The following is a 25,284-nucleotide window of genomic DNA, read 5'->3' as shown; positions in this document are numbered from 1 at the left end:
GTCATCTTCCATATTTTCAGGGTGAGGAAATGGGTTAACTTATTACTGAACTCAATCATATCAATCAAATGTGTTTATAAAGCCCTTCTTACATCAGCTGATGTCACAAAGTGCTGTACAGAAACCCAGCCTAAAACCCAAAACAGCAAGCAATGCAGGTGTAGAAGCACGGTGGCTAGGAAAAACTCCAGTCCTGGTGGCCAGTCCTCTTCTAGCTGTGCCGGGTGGAGATTATAACAGAACATGGCCATGATGTTCAAATGTTCATAGATGACCAGCAGGGTCAAATAATAATCACAGTGGTTGTAGAGGGTGCAACAGGTCAGCACCTCAGGAGTAAATGTAAGTTGGCTTTTCATAGCCAATCGTTCAGAGTAACTCTACCGCTCCTGCTGTCTCTAGAGAGTTTAAAACAGCAGGTCTGGGACAGGTAGCACGTCCGGTGGACAGGTCAGGGTTCCATAGCCGCTGGAAGAACAGTTTAAACTGGAGGAGCAGCACGACCAGGTGGACTGGGGACAGCAAGGAGTCATCAGGCCAGGTAGTCCTGAGGCATAGTACTAGGGCTCAGGTCCTCCGAAGGAAAGAAAGAAATGTAGAAAAAGAAAGAGAATTAGAGAGCGCATACTTAAATTCACACAGGACACCGGATAAGACAGGAGAAATACTACAGATATAACAGACTGACCCTAGCCCCCCAACACAAACTTTTGCAGCATAAATACTGGAGGCTGAGACAGGAGGGGTCGGGAGACACTGTGGCCCCGTCTGACGATACCCCCAGACAGGGCCAAACAGGAAGGATATAACCCCTCCCACTTTGCCAAAGCACAGCCCCCACACCACTAGATGGATATTTTCAACCACCAACTGACCATCCTGAGACAAGGCCGAGTATAGCCCACGAAGATCTCCCCCACGGCACGAAACCAAGGGGGGGCGCCAACCCGGACAGGAAGATCACATCAGTGACTCAACCCACTCAAGTGACGCACCCCTCCTAGGGACAACACGGAAGAGCACCAGTAAGCCATTGACCCAGCCCCTGAACTCTCCATTCAAACCTCTTTTCGGCGTTGGGTTGGAATCAGCTGAGGAGCAAAAGTGCAGCCTTGCCTGGCTGTCACTATTGTCAGCCATAGAGCTGTACTGTAGTATGGCAACAGTACAGTTTAATGGGCCCTAACTTTAATTGCGATGTTGATGCCCCTTCTTCTCCTCATCTTCGCTTTATCGTGTGAAGTTGTTTACTTTGACACGATGGAATATGTTTCATCTTGAAGGTGAACTGTACGCGAACAGCAGGAGTATAAAAATAAATCATGAAAAAAATGTTTTGCTATTGTTGCTCAATATCTAGTCTATGAACACTATGTCAACTAGAGCAGTTAATGGATTAATATGCCTTAATATGATTTTCCTTTAGAGAAAGGGTGAAAGGAGGGATGGTTTGATAGGATTAAACTGTATATGGAGGAGTATGTAACACATGCAAACAGTGTTCATAAAACTCAATAGAGAACCATATACCGTATAAAGTATCAATTGTAGGGCATAACATTTTGAAAACAAAACTTTCTGTATGAAAAGAGATGCTGTAACACTATATTGAGGCTAGCAATTAATAGCCCAAGCTAGATCCAGAGCTTTCTATATCTGAGTGAGCCCCTCAGTTCAACACAATTCAATTGACTGGTGCTATACTATACTGCCATGAACATACTATGTGGCTCCCAGGATCCCAAGTGACAAAGTGCACTTTATCCTTCACGAAGCCTCACTTTGACCTCTATCACAGTAGCTCCCTCCACTGGCTCTCAGCCTAGCTCACCTGAGTCACTTCTCATGTCAAATCCACTGTGGAGTTGGTGAAGACACAGAGAGACCACGAGTCGCATGCTATAGGCCTAAACCTCCACACAAAGTGGAAGAATAACACACTTAACTATGTCATATCAGCGCTAGCTCTCCTCCGCAGTTATTATGCACATCCAATGTCACGCTAATGCCTAAGATCTCCTTCATTCCAGGCTAATTCCAAAGAATTTCATTGCTTCGACTTCTGAAAATAAGTTATTAGTGCTCATCAAGCTGCCTCGCCTTGGGAAGAAGAAGCCGAGCCTCTCGCACCTGTGTGATAACGAATCACGGGACAGCCCGAGGACCAACGCCGAAGTGTCTGAGCGGACAAAAAAAAAACGAGAGAGGGGGAGAAAAAGAGAGAAGGAATTCACACTTACTTGGAGCAGAGCCTTCTTAATGACTCCCCCCACATCCTGTCTCCACTCGGGGACATCAGGGTTGTACTCGTCCAGATTAGCGGAGAAAGATAAAAGCAGAGATTTGAAGAACTCTGTCAGAGAGAGAGAGAGAGAGAGACACCCAGGGGAGAAATAGAAATAGACCGTTAATTCAGCCCCTGATCTAGGTGCATTATTCTCAAGGTATCCTCCTCATTCCCCACTGTCCTTTCTTCTGGTTGTGTCCCTCCTCTAACTGTCTTCTGATGGGTGGGAAACGTGACAGGGATGTTGGTGTGTGTGAGTGTGTTAGTGTGCTCATGATTTGACAAGAGGAGATGATTGCTTGCTTTCTCAGATGGAAATGTAGCCTTTTGCATATATCCTTACATATTCAAATTTGAAGTACTTTCAACTGTTGCATACTAAGTGAGATGACTGCTAGATTTGATAATTGTATTACATCAAGCAGAATATTTTGATTAGAGAGAGAAAGAGAGAGAGGTCATACTGATCCTTACCCTGTACTGCTATCGTCTTGGTGTCTTGCAGTATGGCGTTTTCTGAAGACGCTTGGACCATAACAGTGTTCATTCCCTTGCTGGTGAAGGTGTAGATGCTCCAGTCTAAGCTGATCACCGGCTGGAGGAAGAAGGAACATGGACAAAATGGATGATCACACTCAGGTAATTATCCCTTCACCTTCTCCTTGAACTTCCCACTTAGAGTAGTCAGAAGTTCTGACTTGAGTAAAACCCTACAAAAAACATCCTCCACATAAGACTTAGAACCAGTACAGCTAAGGTAGTAACTTGTGGCATACTAATAAGATGTCTGAACAGACTGCTCCACCTCTATCATAGTCATCCTCATTAACTTCTTGGTGACAGGGAGCAGAATTTTCACGTCCGGATGAAATGCATGCCCAAATCTAACTGCCTACTACTCATCCCCAGAAGATAAGATTTGCATATTATTAGTAGATTTGGATAGAAATCCTCTGAAGGTTCAAAAACTGTTTGAATCATGTCTGTGAGTATAACAGAACTTATGTAGCAGGCGAAACCCCGAGGCAAAAACCATTCAAATATTTTTTTTGAGATCACTCTCTTTTCAATGAGATTTCATTGGGAATCCAGATTTCTAAGGGACCTTCTTGCAGTTCCTACCGCTTCCACTGGATGTCACCAGTGTTTAGAAATTGGTTGAGGTTTTTCCTTTGTGTAATGAAGTAGCCCTGTTCAAAACGAGGGTCACCTCAAGTGTACTGTTAGATCGAGGCGCGTGACCAGAAAGGTAGCGTCAGTTTGTTTTCTTCCTGTATTGAACACAGATCATCCCGTCTTCAATTTTATTGATTATTTACTTTAAAATACTTAAGTTCTATTACAAAAGTAGTTTGAAATGTTTTGGCAAAGTTTACAGGTAACTTTTGAGATATTTTGTAGTCACGTTGCGCAAGTTGGAACCGGTGATTTGCTGGATCAAACGCGCCAAATAAATTGACATTTTGGATATATATCGACGGAATTAATCGAACAAAAGGACCATTTGTGATGTTTATGGGACATATTGGAGTGCCAACAAAAGAAGCTAGTCAAAGGTAAGGAATGATTTATATTTTTATTTCTGCGTTTTGTGTCGCGCCTGCAGGGTTGAAATATGCTTTCTCTTTGTTTAGGGAGGTGCTACCCTCAGATAATAGCATCGTTTGCATACGCCGAAAAGCCTTTTTGAAATCTGACATGTTGGCTGGATTCACAACAAGTGTAGCTTTAATTTGCTATCTTGCATGTGTGATTTAATGAAAGTTTGATTTTTATAGTAATTTATTTGAATTTGGTGCTCTTCATTTTCTGCCCTCTGTCACCAAGAAGTTAATGTGAATAAAGATTTAGTTTAAGTATTTCTCTAACTTATGAGATAAGTTTGTCTCTCCTCATTTGAAAGTAAAGAAGTTAACCACCACAGGAGACAACCAAGCCCTGTCTAGATGCATCGGCTCGGGAAGACATGAATCGGGAGACTTCAGAGACTCTTGGGGGAACTCGTGTAGCCTCGGATTTTCTCGGAAACGGAGACGTCGGATTCATCCGGGATGCCTTGGAGGCGAGGTGGAATCAGACCTCTCCTCCTTCCTACATTCCCGTAGCCGGATGGTCAAGGCAATGAACAAGTCGAGATCCATCAGTAGTTCCCGGGCTGCTAGCTCGTCCTTAACTTCCTCCAATAATCCGTGCAGGAACATGTCGAACAGGGATTCCGGGTTCCAAGCACTCTCAGCCGCCAAATGTGCGGAAATCCACCACAGTCTGCCACATTGTGGGAGTTTTGCCAAAGCTGGAGTAACTTCCGGGCAGACTCTCCCACGAGGAGGGCTGCAGCTCGAAAATTAGGGAACACTGAGCGAGAAACGCCCGGCAGGTTTCCGACTCTCTAGTAAAGCGTTCCGAAGGAAGTAAGTTGGGTTCTCTGGAAGCCGGGGTGGACGGGAGAGAAGCAAGGTTACTGAGCCGGGTTACTGAGGGGCTGGGAGGTTACCATCATGCTAGGCTGCCTAACCGACAACCCGCGGAATTGCTCCAGCAATGTATCCTAAGCGTGGTCATGGGGTTCGGCCAAGGTCTGGGAACCTTCCACAAGACCACGAAGCCTTCCAATGGTGTTTCCTTGGAAGGAGACATCGTTGCGGAGCTGGTCAGTGTCTGCTGGGTCAGTCAGGGCCAGTTCATACTATCAGACCTCAAGATAAGACCCAGATGCAGACTGTTTGAAATACCAAATGTTTATTTACGAAACAGGGGGCAGGCAAATGACAGGTTGAGGTCAGGCAGAGGTCAGTAATCCAGTGCAGTCCGTAAAGTACAGAATGGCAGGCATGCTCAGGGTCATGGCAGGCAGCGGTCAGTAGTCCAGGGCAGGCAGCGGTGGGTAATCCAGGGCAGTCCATAAGGTACAGAACGGAAGGCAGCTCTCTGATGGCAGATCCTTCCCAACGTACTGGGGCACCGCAAACCCAGCTCAGCATTAGAAGAGGGAACCCAGGGTCAGGGCAGCCAGAATGGTCGAAAACCGGGAGAACTAACAAGAAACAGAAGTATGCGAAAAGACGCTGGTAGGCTTGACAAGACAAGATGAACTGGCAACAGACAAACAGATGTATAAATGCACCGGGGATAATGGGGAAGATGGGCGACACCTGGAGCGTGGTGGAGACAACCACAAAGACAGGTGAAACAGATCAGGGTGTGACACACTGCGCTTGCCAGTATCACTTATCATGATCACTGGGGTAGTGTGTGGGATCTTCTTCTCATTAAGACTACTTTAGCTGAAAAGGGAATGTAAATTAAAACTTCCTCAACAATTATCATAACTGTCATAATGTTTTATAGTTTTGATGGAATTTTGTTGAAGAACAAGATTTATTCTAGACTTAAAACATGCTTTATCATGTTTTTGATGTGATACCTTTTGAGTACTACTGTAGTCTGCCATGCTGAGACCGTAATGGGAGCTGACGTGGGTGGACCTGGCATTACCATGACCTAAGTGGTGAAGGTTCCTATAGCGGAGAGATATAACACGGTATTTAAACAGTAAAACTCCAGCTGAGCTTCTGTTAACTCTTATCCTCTTTAACTGAGACTAATCGTTATCCTAATCCGAACTTTCAAGCTCATGCAGTGTCTGTCTGTCTTTGTGTCTGTGTGACAAAGAGAGAAAGTGTGTGTATCTGTTACGGTTTTCTTCTATCTCCTCCTCTGAAGAGGAGGTGTAGCAAGGATCGGACCAAAATGCAGCGTGGTAATTTTGATACATGTTTAATAAACAAATAAACACGAACAATCCAAAACAAGAACCGTAACACAAGAACCTATACAGCCTATCTGGTGCAAACAGAGACAGGAACAATCCCCCACGAAACACTCAAAGAATATGGCTGCCTAAATATGGTTCCCAATCAGAGACAACGATAAACACCTGCCTCTGATTGAGAACCACTCCAGACAGCCATAGACTATACTAGATACCCCCACTAAGCCACAATCCCAATACCTAACAAAACCCCAAGACAAAACACACCACATAAAAAACCCATGTTACACCCTGGCCTGACCAAATTAATAAAGAAAACACAAAATACTAAAACCAGGGCGTGACAATATCTGTGTCTGTGTCCCTTTCAAGTGTTTATGCAGATATGTATTTGCGTGTGTGTGCGTGTGTGTGTGTGTGCAGGTGCGTGTGTGATGTGAGTCATTTGGACAGGTTGTGTTTGGTGATAAACATATTCCAATTGGAAAACTGTGGTGGCATCATGCTTGGCCAGCATTAAAAGCATCACCTGCACTCTCTCTCTCTGCTGTAAATTACCTCAAAATGGCACCTTCATTAATTGACGAAAGCCTCACTTTTCAAATCAAGAGACAAGGGGGCAATTCAAACACTGCACCTGAAAGAGCTGGATAATTCTTGACGCCTTTTAGACATAAGCATGTTATATTTGTCACTGCTATGTACTTGACATTTGGCTGGCTTGTTCATTACAAGATGAAAAGAGCGAGAGAGCACGATGTGCAGAGCATTCTGGTACTTTGGCTTTAACTGGCTCCATTGTACACTGCTGCATATTTAGTAAGGTGGTTATTTACAGAGAAATATGAGGCAGAGATATTCAATTATGATCCTTGAGAACCACAGCACTATTGTTTTCTATCCTTTCCCTCCAATCAGCGACTGATTTAAAACCTTGGTCACCAGTTGAGCGACCACTGTGCCCAATCTTTGGCCGACATCACAGTAACTGACCAATTATCTACCAGGTACAGTAGAAACTGAAACAAAATGTACTTCAGTCCTCAATTGTTGGAATTGAATAGACCTGACACAATAGATGAATGTATAGAGGTGACGTCCATATAACATGGAGATGCAAGGTGGTGGAATCAAATCCCAGAGTGTTTTCCGCCAAGGCCGAGAAATGGAATATCCGTCTTTTATCTGATCCCCTCTTCAATCCAGCTCAGGTTGGATTAGGAGACTTCCATGCAATCTCTGAAATCCAGTTGGATGTTGGTTCTCATTGAGTCACCCTGGAAAACAAGTCAAGTTTAAATAAGGACTATTGATGAAGAAGGAAAGACAGAACAAAAAAAGAAAGAAGTGTCCCAAACACCATTATTATAAAAAAAAAAAAAACACAATTAAATTCTATTTGAGAGCCCAGCCAGATGATTGTACTTGTGTTTATTCTAGACTTAAATACATATCATTGTTGAAATAGGGTTTAATTCAATGCCCCAAAACCACAGTACCACACTGTAATCAGCACTCAGCATGCATGGGCACAGGCAGGGAATCATTCTTTGTTTTTGTCAAAGTCCAACAGCCGGTGTTGTGACACATCTACATTAGTGTGCATCCTGAGTCTGACATGTTACATAACACCACTGGGAGTGTCTGACTCCTGTGGTGTGTGTGTGTGAAGGAGAGAGAGAACGACAGGGAGGTCGAGGCAGTGTAGTAATCAAGAGACAGTAGGGTGGCAGGTACACTAGTCAACATACTGCTGGGCTACATTCACACACAGACACAAGCAGTCATCACCAGCCCAACATTGGGGTTGCATCATGTTCCGCCCCACCGTGAGAGCAGTGTGTTTGCCTGTTACTGCTAATGAGGTGTGTCTCTCTCTCTCTCTGTGTATGATTGTGTGTGAGTACTCTGTCACTAGAGTATCTACAGCAGGTCTAATCAGGTGGGATACATCTGGCACTTCCCTAGGATCAACACACACATACACACACACACCACAAGTGTTGTTGGGGGCTCCAGCTGCTGCTGCGACCAAACTCTCCCACTTATCCCGCACATACCCTGCGAGCAAGCACAACTAACTCCCAGCATCCTCGTGGCACATTGTAACGCAATGCAATTGGGATCTTCATTTGTTACACTGCATTAGCACAAGGGGACTCCGGTCCAGCAACAAACACAACAATAGCAAAATGTAAAACCGATTATTGTGTCTCTCTCTTTCTCGATCTGTTTAAGCGAAGCAGAGTGTGAAAACACGGTAAGGTTGGCTGTGTGTGGGGAAAGGCTTCTGGTGGTATTTTTCTCACCATTATACCCAGAAAATGATCAACTATGAATAAGCAGAATAAAGAAAGGTAGAATAAAATGGCAGAAAATGGATAACAGTGGAGGCTATTGTGGGGAACTGTAATGGCCCACAATCCTTTGACAAAATGTCATTCGGAATGGGTTAGGTCTTCTGTGGTATAGATCAGGTCACTCAGGTTTTTGTTGGTGTCCGTTGTTGACACTCTCTGGACACTTCTAGTTCTCTATCAAAGTGTCCTGTGATCAGTAGCTAATCTGCATGTCACGCTTTGTGTCCGTGGCTACATGTGTGACTCAGAGGGCCACCAAATCCAAAATGAATAATATGGTAAACGTCATGGTCTGGACAGCAATGTATTGTATTCTAGTTCAGGTGAATGTCAACACACTAAGGATGGTGTAAACCAGGGATTCTCAACGGGGGGGTTGTGGGGTCGGGGGTGGATTTTAAGGGGTCGTGGGACTTTTACAAGAATATAAAACATTTAATAAAAAAATGTTTTGAAAGGTAACAGCCACACTGAAACTTTTTGAAAGGATACGGCATCACCACATATTGTTGCTTACTTTCACAACGTTACCGCTACACACCGCCACACACACACTGATCCAATAAAAATGTCACTCTGCAACATTGTTTTGTTTTAAATGTGTCGGCCAATCAGATAATACAGATCTTCTTCTGACAGCTATCTTGATTGATAGCTAACTATGCAGATGTGTCCTGCAGGCATTGCACATGTGGATAGTTAGCTGTCATTTAACTGATGTAGGCTAGCTGTCAGAGTAAAATCATGGGCAAGTTTTTACGTTTTTTAAACGTACAGCTCCCTCTTCATGTCAACAACAAGGCAGACAACCGGGTTCCTGTCAGGAAGAGAAAATACATCCCGACTTCATCAAATATGCTTTTACATATATTGAAGACAGGCAGGGTGAGTGTAGACATCCTATGCAACGAGCTGTTAGCTAATAAGAGCATGGAACCCTTCAAAATGAAAAGGCATCTGGACACCAAGCATCCAAGCCACAAAGATAAGACAGCTGACCTTTTTTTAAAGAAAATGTCAATATCTGGTGTCCTCACAAGATTCATTGAAGAAGGTATGCACCGTACAAGAAAAGCCACTTTCGGTATACTGTCACGACTTCCGCCGAAGTTGGTCCCTCTCCTTGTTCGGGCGGTATTCGGCGGTCGAAGTCACCGACCTTCTAGCCATCGCTGATCCTCTTTTCATTTTCCTTTGGTTTTGTCTTGTCTTCCATCACACCTGGTTCCAATCCCATCTGATACATGTTGTGTATATAACCCTCTGTTCCCCCTCATGTCCTTGTCGGTGATTGTTTATTTGTAAGTGCTTGTGCACGTCTGTCCTGGCGTGCGTTGGATTATGTACCCATTATTTGATTGTTTTGTTTTTTTTTGTTATTAAACTGCGCCGTTTGGAAACACAGTTTTTGCTCTCCTGCGTATGACTTCTCTGCCGCCAGTACGCACCCCTTACAGAATCACAGACCCGACTATGGAGTCAGCAGGAGCAGGTACCCCGGGTATAGGGGTGGAGGAGCGCGTTCGGGAGCACACAGCAATGCTCCACCATCTTGGCACCGCCATGGACCGCGTTGTCCAGACGATGGACCGCTTGGAGAGACAGGGAGTTCTTCCAGCACCTCCACCAGCACAACCGGGGTCTCCTCTGAGCGCCCCTCTTCCTCCTGGGCCCAGTGGGATTCGTCTCTCCCTGCCCCAGGAATACGACGGAAAGGCTGCGAACTGCCAGGGGTTCCTTCTTCACCCGTGGACCTATTCCTGGCCACCGTCCACCCGGCTCTGCAGGGCCATGAAAGGGTGTCCGCCCTTGTCTCATGCCTCACCGGGAAAGCCCTGGAATGGGCCAACGCTGTGTGGAGAGAGGGAGATGCGGCGTGGGTCAGTTTGAGGAGTTCAACCACCGTTTCCGGGCAGTCTTCGATCACCCGCTCGAGGGTAGAGCGGCGGGTGAGCTCCTCTTCCATCTGAGGCAGGAGACGAGGAGCGCCCAGGAGTTCGCCCTGGAGTATAGGACCCTGGCTGCCGGCGCGGGATGGAGTGACAGGGCCCTGATCAACCATTGCTGCTGCAGTCTGTGCGAGGACTTCCGTTGGGAGTTGGCCTGCAGAGACACCACCCTCATGTTCGACCAGCTGGAGGACTTGTCCATCCGGCTGGACAACCTGCTGGCTACCCACGGACGTTTTGATCGGGATCTGGTGGTTCCATCCTCCCTCACCCCTCTCCAATACCCATGGAGCTGGGAGGGGCGATGCGCAGGGAGACCGGAGTGGGTTCCAGCTCGTGCACCATCTGTGACCACTGAGGTCCTACTGCCGCTCGGTGCCGGGTTGGATCCTCTGGGGATCGAGGCAGCAGGCAGGGCGCTCTGGCGTCACCCCAGGTGAGCCGGCACCATTCTCACCCAGAGCCCTCTTTTGCACATATGTTTGTGTATGTCACTTTCCCTGAGTTTTCCCCGCGTTCCCAGCATAAGGCGCTCGTTGATTCAGGCGCGGCTGGGAATTTTATTGATAGAGCGTTAGCCTATAGTTTAGGGATCCCCATTGTTCCCGTGGCTGTGCCTTTCCCTGTTCACGCCTTAGATAGTCGACCATTGTGGTCAGGGTTGTTAAGGGAGGTCAGTGCTCCTTTGGGCATGGTGACACAGGGGGATATCAAGGAGAGGATTAGTCTCTTCCTTATTGACTCTGCGTTTCCCGTTGAGCTGGGCCTACCCTGGTTAGCTTGTCATAACCCCACTGTTTCTTGGCCACAGAGGGCTCTCGGGGTGGTCGTGAGAGTGCTCAGGTAGATGTTTAGGGGTTTCTGTTGGTGCCACTACGGTGGAGAGTCCAGACCAGGTCTCCACCGTGCGCATTCCACCTGATTATGCCGATTTGGCTCTCGCCTTCTCTAAAAAGAGGGTGACTCAATTACCACCTCATCAACGGGGCGAGGCTATGGAAATATATGTCTCCGAATCCCTGCGTCAGGGGTACATTCGGTCCTCCACTTCACCCGCCTCCTCAAGTTTCTTTTTTGTGAAGAAGAAGGAGTGAGGTCTGCGCTCGTGTATTGACTATCGGGGTCTGAATCAGATCACTGTGAGGTATAGTTACCCGCTACCGCTCATAGCCACAGTGATTGAGTCAAGGCACAGGACACGCTTCTTCACCAAAATAGATCTCAGGAGCGCTTACAACCTGGTGCGTATCCGGGAGGGAGACGAGTGGAAGACGGCTTTCAGTACCACCTCTGGGCACTATGAGTACCTCGTCATGTCGTACGGGTTGATGAATGCGCCTTCAGTATTCCAAGCCTTTGTAGACTAGATTTTCAGGGACCTGCACGGGCAGGGTGCGGAGGTGTATATCGATGACATTTTGATATACTACGCTACACGCGCCGAGCATGTGTCCCTGGTGCGCAGGGTGCTTGGTTGCCTGTTAGAGCATGACCTGTACGTCAAGGCTGAGAAGTGCCTGTTCTTCCAACAGTCCGTCTCCTTCCTAGGGTATCGCATTTCCACCTCAGGCGTGGAGATGGAGAGTGACCGCATTTCAGACGTGCGTAATTGGCCGACTCCCAAAAAGGTAAAGGAGGTGCAGCGGTTCTTAGGGTTTGCCATACTTTCCCATACTTTCCCATACTCCCTGCCTCCTGCCTGGTGGCGCCGGTAGTGTGGGAGCTGGACACGGACATTGAGGAGGCGTTACGTGCAGAGCCTGCTCCCGTCCAGTGTCCCGCTGGGTGTCTGTACGTCCCGTCTGCTGTTTGTGACCGGTTGATCTATTGGGCCCACACGTCACCCTCCTCTGGTCATCCTGGAATCGTTCGGACAGTGCACTGTTTGAGCAGGAGGTACTGGTTACCTACCTTGGCTAAGGACATGAGGGTTTATGTTTTCTCCTGCTCGGTGTGCGCACAGTGTATGGATCCGAGGCACCTACCCAGAGGTAAGCTACACCCCTTACCCGTTCCACATCGGCCTTGGTCGCACCTGACGGTGGATTTTTGGACAGATCTTCCACTCTCACAGGGTAACGCAGCGATCCTGGTCGTTGTGGATCGTTTCTCTAAGTCCTGTAGTCTCCTCCCTCTGCCCGGTCTCCCTATGACCCTACAGACTGCGGAGGCCTTGTTTACACACGTCTTCCTGCACTACGGGGTGCCTAAGGGTATAGTGTCTGATAGGGGTCCCAAGTTTACGTCTAGGGTCTGGAGGGCGTTCATGGAACATCCGGGGGTCTCGATCAGTCTAACTTCAGGGTTTCACCCCGAGAGTAATGGGCAGGTGGAGAGAGTGAACCAGGATGTGGGTAGGTTTCTGCGGTCCTATTGCTAGGACCGGCCGGGGGAGTGGGCGGAGTTCGTGCCCTGGGCTGAGATGGCACAGAACTCGCTCTGCCACTCCTCCACTAACCTCTCTCCCTTCCAGTGCGTACTGGGGTACCAGCCGGTTCTGGCGCCTTGGCATCAGGGTCAGACCGAGGTCCCTGCGGTGGACGACTGGTTCAAGCACGTGGAGGAGACATGGGAAGCCGTTCGTGTCCACCTTCAGCAGCCCGTGATGCGCCAGAAGAGGAATGCAGATCGCCACTGCAGTGACACCCCGGTGTTCACACCAGAGGACCGGGTCTGGCTCTCGACCTGAAACCTGCCCCTCCGCCTGCCCTGTCGGCATCTGGGTCCGCGGTTTGTGTGGCCATTTAAAGTCCTGAGGAGAGTGATCAAGGTTTGTTATAGGTTACAGCTTCCACCCGATTAGCATATTAATCCCTCGTTCCATCTGTCTCTCCTCAGGTGGTGACTGGCCTCCGTTCGCTCCATACTGGATTCCAGGCACCAAGCGAGGGGCCTTCGGTATCTCGTGGAGTGGGATGGGTACGGCCCGGAGGAGAGGTGCTGGGTTCCGGTCGAGGACGTGTTGAATCCATCTATGCTGTAGGAGTTCCATCGTCTTCGTCCGGATCTCCCTGCAACTCGCCCTGCGCCTAGCCCTCCGGGTCGTCCCTGAGGCCGGTGTCATCGCGTCATGGGGGGGGGGGGGGGGGGGGGGGGGTAATGTCACGACTTCCGCCGTTGGTCCCTCTCCTTGTTCAGGTGGCTTTTGCCGGTCGAAGTCACCGAACTTCTAGGCATCGCTGATCCTCTTTTCATTTTCATTTGGTTTTGTCTTTTCTTCCATCACACCTGGTTCCAATCCCATCAATTAAATGTTATGTATTTAACCCTTTGTTCCCCCTCATGTCCTTGTCGGGGATTGTTTATTTGTAATTGTTTTGTGCACGTCTGTCCTGGTGTGCGTCGGGTTATGTACCCATTATTTGATTGTTCTGAATTCCGGTATTTTTTTTTGTTATTAAACTGAGCAGTTTGGAAACACAGTTTTTGCTCTCCTGGGTCTGACTTCTCTGCCCGCAAGTACGCCCCTCTTACATATACCTTGAGGGCCAGCACATTGCTATGTGCAAAAAAAGCACACACCAGCGCAGAGAATCTCATACTCCCTGCTGCGATAGATGTGTGCACTGAAATCTAGGGAGAGTCACCCGCCAACAAACTTAAAACTATACCCCTATCCAATGACAACATGAGGAGGAGAATCCAGGACATGTCTGAGGACATAGCATGCCAGACATCGCGCATCAGTGAAAATGGCCATTTTGCACTGCAGCTTGATGTATCCACAGATGTGGCTAACCATGCAATTGAAATGGTCTATGTTAGACACGTGTGGGATAATAACTTTGAGGAGCAGTTCCTTTTTAGTGCTGATTTGCCCACCAACACCACTGCAGAGGCTGTCTTTAACACAATTGATATGCACCTGGGCTCCGTTGAACAGGTCCGGGATGGATGCGTAGGTGTGACCGCTGATGTGGCAGCTGCCATGACAGGAAAGCACATTGCAGTAGTAAAGTGGATCCTGGAGAGAGTACCGACTGCTTCCTACACAGGGAGGCATTGACAGCGAAGGACATGGTGCCTGTGTGTCAACTATATCAAAAAGAGTTTCACTAAAAGCAGGTGTTTCCAGGCCTTGTGTAGGGATATGGGGAGTGAGCACCAGTAGGTGCTTTATCATGCAGAAGTCCGCTGCCTTTCCAGGGGTTGGGTCGCTTTTATGAGCTTCGGGCGGAGATTGCTGCGTTTATTCCGGAAACGCAGCATTTCGATTGTGAGGAATGGCTCGCACAGGTTGCTTACCTGGCAGATATTTGAACAGAGTGACTAAGTTGATGCCTTCAATATGAAGCTTATCATTTGGGTAAATGTACATGTTTCTCAATGCTGATTTCGAGATTCAGAATCTGATTAACAAAGCGCACGGCGACACACTCAAAAAAAACCATTAAACAGCATCTTGTCAAGCTGCAAGGAAAGTTTTGCGACTACTTCCTGGAGCAGAACAGGAGACAAGACGACTGCATACGAGACCCCTTTTGAGTGGAGAAGGGATGCGTCACGTTGCCGAGCAACGAAGAGGATCAGCTGGTGGAGCTGTCATTTGATCTTGGACTAAGCATGCGTGTCCCGGAAATGACACTGCCACAGTTCTGGTGAAGCTTAGTGGGAGAGTATACTGCTCTCGCCTGTCATGCAATCAGAATCATGCTACCGTTCAGCACTACCTATCTGTGTGAAAGTGGCTTCTCTGCTATGGCTGTGCTGAAAAGTAAAAGCAGAAACAAACTGGACAGCCAGCATGACCTCCGAGTTGCCCTGTCAACTATCACCCCAGATTTCAAACTGAAGAAACACCCCCAGCTTTCCCACTGGTAGGCCACATGCGCGCACACACACACACACACACACAATAAACAAACAGTTTAATGAGTTATTGTTCACTAGATTAATTATTTTTAATAAATTCTGACATTCATATTACATGTTATGAACTGTTTAAAAACATACACCTTTTAAAAAAAACTTTAAGCTTATTTATTTTTATTTTTTTTTAACCTTTATTTAACTTCATTTAAAGTTGTGAAACTATTCACATGGTAATTGATGAATAATTCCTAATGATTGCTGTTTTTTCTATTTTAAAAACTGGTATGTGTTACTGTTCGTTAACATTATTGGACGGGTTTTGATGTCATGTTCTGAGTCTTACAATGTGTTACACCCCACTCCTAAACTGTACTTTAATTAATGGGTTATTCTCTTGAATTTATAATACATGTTTTCTCCGTTAATTTGGCTGTGTAATTGTAGACCTGTTTACGTGCTGCCGTGCACTTTGTTGCTAATCTTACTTTGCTACCTGCCAACTTTACGGTTTTTACTTTTTCATTCCCGTTTTATATATTGTTGTTAATTTTCGCTCAACTTTTTTCATTCAACTTTTTCATCCCGGATGCTTTATTTGGATGTGCTTCGTCAGGCCCTCCACCAGCCAAAGCTAAGTAGCAACATTAACATTATGGATTCTAATTGCAGTTGCTGTACTCATAATATACAGGAAAACGATGCTCTTATGGCGAGGATAGCCGTGCTGCAAGTTCAACTTCAGACGCAATCGTTAGGCAAGGATAATTTAAGTGTAGGAAAGCATGAAACAGCGTCTGTGCCACCAATAAGTACAGATAGTAGTATAAATCCCCTCACACAGTCCCCGCAGCTGGAAAACTTTCTCATGGCTTCTGGAAGGAAATGCTGTAGGAATGCTCAGCCGACAGAAACTTTCAACCGGTTCTCCCCATTAAAACTTCTCGACAACATTCCGCTGAAAAGGCAGAGCGCGAAATTAAAAAATATATTTTCGAAATATGTCACTTTCATACATTCACAAGTGCAATACACCAAATTAAAGCTTAATTTCTTGTTAATCTGCCCATCGTGTCTGATTTCAAAAAGGCTTTAAAGCGAAAGCACACCATATGATTACGTTAGGTCAGAGCCTAGTCACAAAAACACATACAGACATTTTTCCAGCCAAAGAGAGGAGTCACAAAAAGTCGAAATAGAGATCAAATTAATCACTAACCTTTGATGATCTTCATCAGATGGTACTCATAGGACTTTATGTTACACAATACTTGTGTGCTGTGTTCGATACAGGAATCCCAGTTCCATACTAAATGTTCGATAAAGTCCATCATTTATGTCCAAATACCTCCTTTCGTTAGCGGGTTTAGTAAACAAATCCAAACTCACGAGGCGAGGGCAAGTCCAGAAAAAAGTTCAGACGAAAAGTTCAGAAATGTATATTACAGTTCGTAGGAACATGTCAAACGATGTATAGAATCAATCTTTAGGATGTTTTTTAACATAAATCTTCAATAATGTTCCAACCGGAGAAATCCTTTGTCTTTAGAAATGCAATGGAATGCAGGTCGCTCTCACGGGTGCACATGTGATCAGCTCCTGCCACTCTGGCAGACCTCTGGTTGAATCAGCTCTCATTCACCCCCACTTCACAGTAGAACCCTCAAACAACGTTCTAAAGACTGTTGGCATGTAGTGGAAGCCCTAGGAAGTGCAATATGCCCCCATAGACACTGTATATTCAATAGGCAATGAGTTGAAAAACTAAAAACCTCAGATTTCCCACTTCCTGGTTGGATTTTTCTAAGGTTTTCGCCTGACATATGAGTTCTGTTATACTCACAGACATCATTCAAACAGTTTTAGAAACTTCAGAGGCCTTTCTATCCAATACTAATAATATGCATACAGTAGCTTATGGGCCTGAGTAGCAGGAAGTTTACTCTGGGCACGCTTTCATCCGAACGTGAAAATGCCAAACAGGTTATTAAGTAACGGGTCAGAGTCCGAGGCCGAGCCTTCTCTGTTCTCTCCTCCTCCTGTTACGAGGTCTGAGACACCGGAGCCTCCCACCATTAGCTCTGACAAATTGAAAACCCTAGACATTGCCGACTCCATTACCCATAGTATTAGACTTAAAACGAATAATCCAGTGACCATATACTGTTTACCAGGGGGCAGGTCTACCGACATTAAGGCTAATTTGAAGATGGTGCTGTCTAAGGCTAAAACTGGTGAGTGTAGAGAGTATAGGGATATTGTTATCCACGTCGGCACCAACGATGTTAGGATGAAACAGTCAGAGATCACCAAGCGCAACATAGCTTCAGCAGGTGTATCAGCTAGAAAGATGTGTCGGCATCGAGCAATTGTCTCTGTCCTCTTCCCAGTTAGGGAGAGTGATGAGCTCTACAGCAGAGTCTAAAAACTGTGTTCTGCCCTCCCAAAATATAGAATTTGTAGATAATTGGCCCTCTTTCTGGGACTCACCCACAAACAGGACCAAGCCTGGCCTGCTGAGGAGTGATAGACCATCCTAGCTGGAGGGGTGCTCTCATCTTATCTACGAAGATAGAGCCCTGTCTAACTCCCCTAGCTCTACAATGGGATAGGGTGCAGGCCAGGCAGCAGGCTGTGAGCCAGCCTGCCAGCTTAGTGGAGTCTGCCATTAGCACAGTCAGTGTAGTCAGCTCAGCTATCCCCATTGAGACCATGTATGTGCGTCGATCTAGGTTGGGCAAAACTAAACATGGTGGTGTTCGCCTTAGCAATTTCACTGGAAAAAATTCCTCTTCCATTCCTGTCATTATTGAAAGAGATTGTGATATCTCACATCTCAAAATAGGGCTACTTAATGTTAGATCCCTTACTTCCAAGGCAGTGATACTCAATGAACTAATCACTGATCATAATCTTGATGTGATTGGCCTGACTGAAACATGGCTTAAGCCTGATGAATTCACTGTGTTAAATGAGGCATGAGTGACCACATCCCCCGCGTATCCCGCAAAGGCGGAGGTGTTGCTAACATTCACGATAGCAAATTTCTATTTACAAAAAACAACAACTGTGTTTTCATCTTTTGAGCTTCTAGTCATTAAGTCTATGCAGCCTACTCAATCACTTTTTATAGCTAATGTTTACAGGCCTGGGCTGTATACAGCATTCCTCACTGAGTTGCCTGAATTCCTATCGGATCTTGTAATCATGGCAGATAATATTCACATTTTTGGTGACTTCAATATTTACATGGAAAAGTCCACAGTAAACTCCAAAAGGCTTTCGGGTGTCACCATCGACTCTGTGGGTTTTGTTCAACATCTCTCCGGACCTACTCACTGTCACAGTCATACTCTGGACCGAGTTTTGTCCAGTGGAATAAATGTTGTGGATCTTAATGGTTTTCCTCGTAATCCTGGACTATCGGACCACAATTGTATTACGTTTGCAATCGCAACAAATAATCTGCTCAGACCCCAACCAAAGATCATCAAAAGCAGTGCTATAAATTCTCTGACAACCCAAATATTCCTAGATGCCCTTCCAGACTCCCTGCACCTACCCAAGGAGGTCAGAGTACATACATCAGTTAACCACCTAACTGAGGAACCCAATTTAACCTTGTGTAATACCCTAGATGAAGTCGCACCCCTAAAAACAAAAAACATTTTTCATAAGAAACTAGCTCCCTGCTGTACAGAAAATACCTGAGCCCTGAAGCAAGCTTCCAGAAAATTGGAATGGAAATGACGCCACACCAAACTGTGGAAGCCTTCCGACCAGCATGGAAAGACAGTACCATGCAGAATCGAAGAGCCTTCACTGCTGCTCGATCATCCAATTTTTCAAACTTAATTGAGGAAAACAAGAACATTCCAAAATGTTCCATTCCTTTATACTGTCGCGAAGCTAACTATAAAGCAGCATTCCCCAAGAGGCTTTCACTTCAGCAGTGATAAATTCATGAACTTCTTTGATGAAAAGATCATAATCAGTAGAAAGCAAATTATGGACTCCTCTTTAAATCTGCGTAATTCTCCAAAGATCAGTTGTCCCGAGTGCACGACCTAGGATCAAGGGAGACACTTAAGTTTTTAAATACTATATCTCTTGACACATGGATGAAAATAGTAATGGCCTCTAAACCTTCAAGATGCATACTGGACCCCATTCCAACTAAACTACTGAAAGATCTGCTTGCTGTGCTTGGCCCTCCTATGTTGAACATAATAAACGGCTCCTTATCCACCGGATGTGTACCAAACTCACAACAAGGGGCAGTAATAAAGCCTCTCTTGAAAAAAGCCCTACCTTGACCCAGAAAATCTAAAAAAATTAATCGGCCTATATCAAATCTCCCATTCCTCTCAAAAAATTATGTAAAAAGCTGTTGCACAGCAACTCACTGCCTTCCTGAAAACAAACAATGTATATGAAACGCTTCAGTCTGGCTTTAGACCCCATCATTGCACTGAGACTGCACTTGTGAAGGTGGTAAATGACCCTTTTAACCAGTTGCATCTCTAGGGGCGCTATTTCATTTTTGGATAAAAAACGTTCCCGTTTTAAGCGCGATATTTTGTCACGAAAAGATGCTCGACTATGCATATTCTTGACAGTTTTGGAAAGAAAACACTCTGAAGTTTCAGAATCTGCAAAGATTTTGTCTGTAAGTGCCCCAGAACTCATTCTACAGGCGAAACCAAGATGATACGTTAAACAGGAAATTAGCAGAATTTCTGAAGCTCTGTTTTCTAATGTCTCCTTATATGGCTGTGAATGCGACAGGAATAAGCTTAGACCTTCTGCCGTTTCCCCAAGATGTCGGCAGCATTGTGACGTATTTGTAGGCATATCATTGGAAGATTGACCATAAGAGACATACATTTTCCAAGTGTCCGCCTGGTGTCCTGCGTCGAAACTGGTGCGTAAAGCCATGTGCAAGTATTTTTCCATTTGATTGAGAGGGGAAACCATGCTTCCACGAACGATATATCATCGAAGAGATATGTGAAAAACACCTTGAGGATTGATTCTAAACGTTTGCCATGTTTTCAGTCGATATTATGGAGTTAATTTGGAAAAAAGTTCGCGTTTTGAGGACTGAATTTTCGGGTTTTTTTGGTAGCCAAATGTGATGTACAAAACGGAGCTATTTCTAATACACAAAGAATCTTTTTGGAAAAACTGAGCATCTGCTATCTAACTGAGAGTCTCCTCATTGAAAACATCTGAAGTTCTTCAAAGGTAAATGATTTTATTTGAAGGCTTTTATGTTTTTGTTGAAATGTTGCGTGCTGGATGCTAACGCTAACGCTAACGCTAAATGCTACGCTAGCTAGCTACTTTTACACAAATGATTGTTTTCCTATGGTTGAGAAGCATATTTTGAAAATCTGAGATGACAGTGTTGTTTACAAAAGGCTAAGCTTGAGAGATGGCATATTTATTTCATTTCATTTGCGATTTTCATGAATAGTTAACGTTGTGTTATGCTAATGAGCTTGCTGATAGATTTACACAATCCTGGATACAGGGGTTTTTTCATAGCTAAACGTGACGCAGAAAACGGAGCGATTTGTCCTAAACAAATAATCTTTCAGGAAAAACTGAACATTTGCTATCTGAGAGTCTCCTCATTGAAAACATCTGAAGTTCTTCAAAGGTAAATGATTTTATTTGAATGCTTTTCTGTTTTTTTGTGTAAATGTTGCCAGCTGAATGCTAATGCTAAATGCTACGCTAAATGCTACATTAGCCATCAATACTGTTACACAAATGCTTGTTTTGCAATGGTTGAGAAGCATATTTTGAAAATCTGAGATGACAGTGTTGTTAACAAAAGGCTAAGCTTGAGAGCTAGCATATTTATTTCATTTCATTTGCGATTTTCATGAATAGTTAACGTTGCGTTATGGTAATGAGCTTGAGTCTGTATTCACGATCCCGGATCCGGGATGGGGAGATCAGAAAGGTTAATGGCGTCAGACCAAGGCTCTGCATCTGTCCTCGTGCTCCTAGACCTGCGTTTGATCCCATCGATGACCACATTATTTCGGAGAGATTGGAAATTGGTCTACACGGACAAGTTCTGGCCTGGTTTAGATCTTATCTGTCGGAAAGATATCAGTTTGTCTCTGTGCATGGTTTGTCCTCTGACAAATCAACTGTACATTTTGGTGTTCCTCAAGACTCGGTTCAAGGGCCACTATTGTTTTCACTATATATTTTACCTCTTGGTGATGTCATTCGTAAACATAATTTGAACTTTCACTGCTATGCGGATGACACACAGTTGTACTTTTAGATGAAACATGGTGAAGCCCCAAAATTGCCCTCCCTGGAAGCCTGTGTTTCAGACATAAGGAAGTGGATGGCGGCAAATGTTCTACTTTTAAACGCGGACAAAACAGAGATGCTAGTTCTCGGTCCCAAGAAACAAAAAAATATTCTGTTGAATCTGACAATTAATCTTGATGGTTGTAGAGTCGTCTGAAATAAAACTTTAATGGACCTCTGCGTTACTTTGGTCCCTGAACATACAGTGCCTTGCGAAAGTATTCGGCCCCCTTGAACTTTGCGAACTTTTGCCACATTTCAGGCTTCAAACATAAAGATATAAAACTGTATTTTTTTGTGAAGAATCAACAACAAGTGGGACACAATCATGAAGTGGAACGACATTTATTGGATATTTAAATCTTTTTTAACAAATCAAAAACTGAAAAATTGGGCGTGCAAAATTATTCAGCCCCCTTAAGTTAATACTTTGTAGCGCCACCTTTTGCTGTGATTACAGCTGTAAGTCAGTTTTATATCTTTATGAAGCCTGAAATGTGGCAAAAGGTCGCAAAGTTCAAGGGGGCCGAATACTTTCGCAAGGCACTGTATCAAGACTGTTTCAAGGACAGCCTTTTTCCATCTACGTAACATTGCAAAAATCTGAAACTTTCTGTCCAAAAATGATGCAGAAAAATGTAACCATGCTTTTGTCACTTCTAGATTAGATTACTGCAATGCTCTACTTTAATTCTCTTTTTCTCTCTCTCTCTTTCTGTCTTCTCTCGGAGGACCTGAGCCTCAGGACTACATGGCTTGATGACTCCTTGCTGTCCCCAGTCCACCTGGTTGTGCTGCTGCCCCAGTTAACACTTCTACTTGTGGCTATGGAACCCTGACCTGTTCACCGGATGTGCTACTTTGTCCCAGACCTGCTGTTTTAAACTCTCTAGAGACATTAGGTGTGGTAAAGATACTCTAAGCCAACTGACATTTACTCCTGAGGTACAGTAGCAATACCACTTAAATATTTAGGGCCATTTGCTCTCACCAAGAAATACTGCCATCTCGGGCTTCATGAATATAAATTAAAGTCTGAATTCAATGGGAATGAAGGATTTCCCGAATGCATAAGTACTCCCCCCACCTCTCTCTCTCTTTTCTTCCCCCTTTCCATCTATCAGAGGAATCATTTCTTAATGAAAGAAATAGACCCTCAATTCCACAACTCATCACACTGTAATATGTCAGGTGGGCCCGGGAGAGACCTAGTGGGAAAGACACTTACTTCTTAGTTGCAGTGCAGGGGGAAAGCACCACCACACCGAGCAGAGCGCTCCCACACTTTTTCCACCTGAATTTAATATAAGGTGGTTGAACAGTGTCGAGGGAGTGAGGGGATCAAGGCAAGGCCCTGGCTCTAGAATGAGGCTACTCTGAGTCTATCACTCTATAACAGGGTCTCCAGGGGTGCATCTCTCTTTAAGGTCTCTCGGCTCAGGGCTTGGTTCTGTAGCTGTGTGTGGGTGATATTATGTTGCAAGTGACTATTAAAACTTTCAGGAGTTGGTGTATATGAGATGACATAACAGGGAAATAATTTCAGGCGTATTTCTGGAGAAACATCCATGCCGAACATGGGAAACAAATCCATACTTCACTCAGTAACAGGCCTACAGTGAGTGAGTTGTGCACCACATGCAAGGGCTACTTTTACAACTATGCATGAATACACAAAACACAGATTTTAATTCCATGGCTTAAGGTAAAAATCAATGCAACTCATAACAGTAATGTATACAAAAGGCGTCCATTTGGGCTCCTAGGCCCAGAATAATGATATACAAAAAGGAAGCCATTTTGGCTTTTGGCCCAGCCCTACCTCATCCAGATGCACTAGGAAGGTGACGTTGGTGTGCAGGTCGGCAGTAAGCTTGCCCTCTCTGGTGGAGAGAGAAAGGCCTTTTGGAGCCCTGTTGGGACACATCTGCTTCCTGGGTATGTACATGTCCTTGACTCCCTTGACGCAGTTGTTGGACACCACTTTTCGGTACCTTAAGAAGATACCATATAAATGAGTTAGAACATGTTTAGTATGGTTTACTGAGGTTATTTCTTCATGACACAACTAGTTAACAAGGATAAGGTACTGGTCAAGTTCATCAACGAAGCTTGACTAGAAATTTTTTAACCTCAAAGTGATTGTGGAAGTGACAGAGCAAGTGAACAAGACTTGCTATTCTTTGACTAAACTTAAAAATGCTTAGTAGTTACTAAAGAAAACATAACTTTTAACCCTGAAATGTAATGTCTGACACAAGACGTACAGTAGTTGTCGTTCACTTTGACAAAACTCCAAAATGCTTACTAACTCCTAGACAAAACTTGACTATTAACCTTGGGGAATTTTGAATTGTGTGATACCTATTCAGGGTTTTTAACATGGACCATAATATGACAATCATAATGTAATGGAAAACATTTAATAAAACTGAAAGATATTTTACCTTTCATTGAGCAGAAATATACAGAAGGGTTGCTTTCACTTAGAATAGACAACATAGAAACGCTACAAAATAGTGTCCCTATGTGCAACTCACCCTGTGCTGATGAGGTACTTCTGTCCTTGGCTGTAGCTCCTTGATACAACAGCTGGGTTGAACCAGAACGCTGGTAGACAGTTCCCTTCTCTACGCCATAATCACAATAACAAATCACATACAGAATGTGATCAATATCAACACTTTACCTGTACCTAATGTATATGTACATATCTACCTCAATTACCTCATACATCTGCAGGTCAACTCGGTACTGGAACCCGTGTATATATCCAAGTTATCGCTGTTCTATGTATTTATTATTACTTTTCTATATTTTTCTCTCTGCATTGTTGGGAAGAGCCCGTGAGTAAGCATTTCACTGTTCGTCTACACCTGGTGTTTACGAAGCATGTGATAAATACAATTTGATATGATTTTGATCCCAAGGACATACAGTATTACTGTGTTATATGTTACAGCTTCCCTTTCCTATCCCCTCAGCATAATACAAATAATAGATCATCTTTGCATCATTATTATATATTGATTGAGCTACGTTTGACAAATGCTCCAGATCAGCAGAGGTAGGAAGACTGAGGCCTGGGGGACTCTATGTCAACACAGGCAGCCAGATCAGGGTTGGCTGACTTCCACCGGCTGACGTTAGCTACCTCCCAATCACAAAGTTATTTACATCAGGCAAAGCAGGTTAGGCAAGTGCCGATTCTAATTATGACACTGTCATTGATTTATCAATTAATTACCTAGCCTGAACTAACAGGAAGCAACAACGCCTGAGGTCCGTCTAGGACTCCCTATGGTCTGGTCTGGCCTCAGTGTGATTAGGAACCTCCCCCACTTTATTGACAGGCTGTCAAGTGAAGTTATGGTGTTATGGTTGGTCGGGATAATAGTTATAAGGGACCAAGGGAGTCCAATGAGGGTACAGTGTCCAGTTAAGGACATTACAGCACCACCGAATCACAGCTTTGGTAATTTATTGATTCAATTAATTTCCATTAAGTCAAACAAAAGTATGGTGTCCAGTTTAGTACATTATAGTCATGCAGACTCCTAGGGTGTTTTGGTTACATATTAATACCAATCTCTCCTCACTTATTATTAATAGAATATATAAAGTGTGATATTGTAAGGGAGGAAAAAGATACAAACAATACCTCACAACCATGTAAACAGAAAGAACTGAACTAAATAGGGAGCTGATGAGACCAGGTGAGAAACAAACACAGGTGAAATCAATGAACAAAAAATGAACGACAGGGCT

The 25,284-nt window shown here is 44.7% G+C and overlaps 1 long non-coding RNA gene and 1 pseudogene across 1 annotated transcript; both read right to left on the bottom strand.

Annotated features, from left to right (window-relative positions):
• Window positions 1–2,076: 2,076 nt before the first annotated feature.
• Window positions 2,077–25,284, bottom strand: part of LOC110487300 — a 330,040-nt pseudogene continuing 306,832 nt past the window's right edge.
• Window positions 6,330–25,195, bottom strand: LOC110485788. Its single transcript, XR_002467979.2, has 3 exons — window positions 24,057–25,195; window positions 23,339–23,510; window positions 6,330–7,336 (listed from the first exon to the last, which is right to left on the bottom strand). It is a non-coding gene; the product is annotated as an uncharacterized LOC110485788 (long non-coding RNA).

The sequence above is a fragment of the Oncorhynchus mykiss genome, chromosome 13, assembly GCF_013265735.2.
Source record: "Oncorhynchus mykiss isolate Arlee chromosome 13, USDA_OmykA_1.1, whole genome shotgun sequence".
Lineage (NCBI taxonomy): Eukaryota > Metazoa > Chordata > Actinopteri > Salmoniformes > Salmonidae > Oncorhynchus > Oncorhynchus mykiss.
This window is presented reverse-complemented; position numbering and strand designations above follow the sequence as displayed.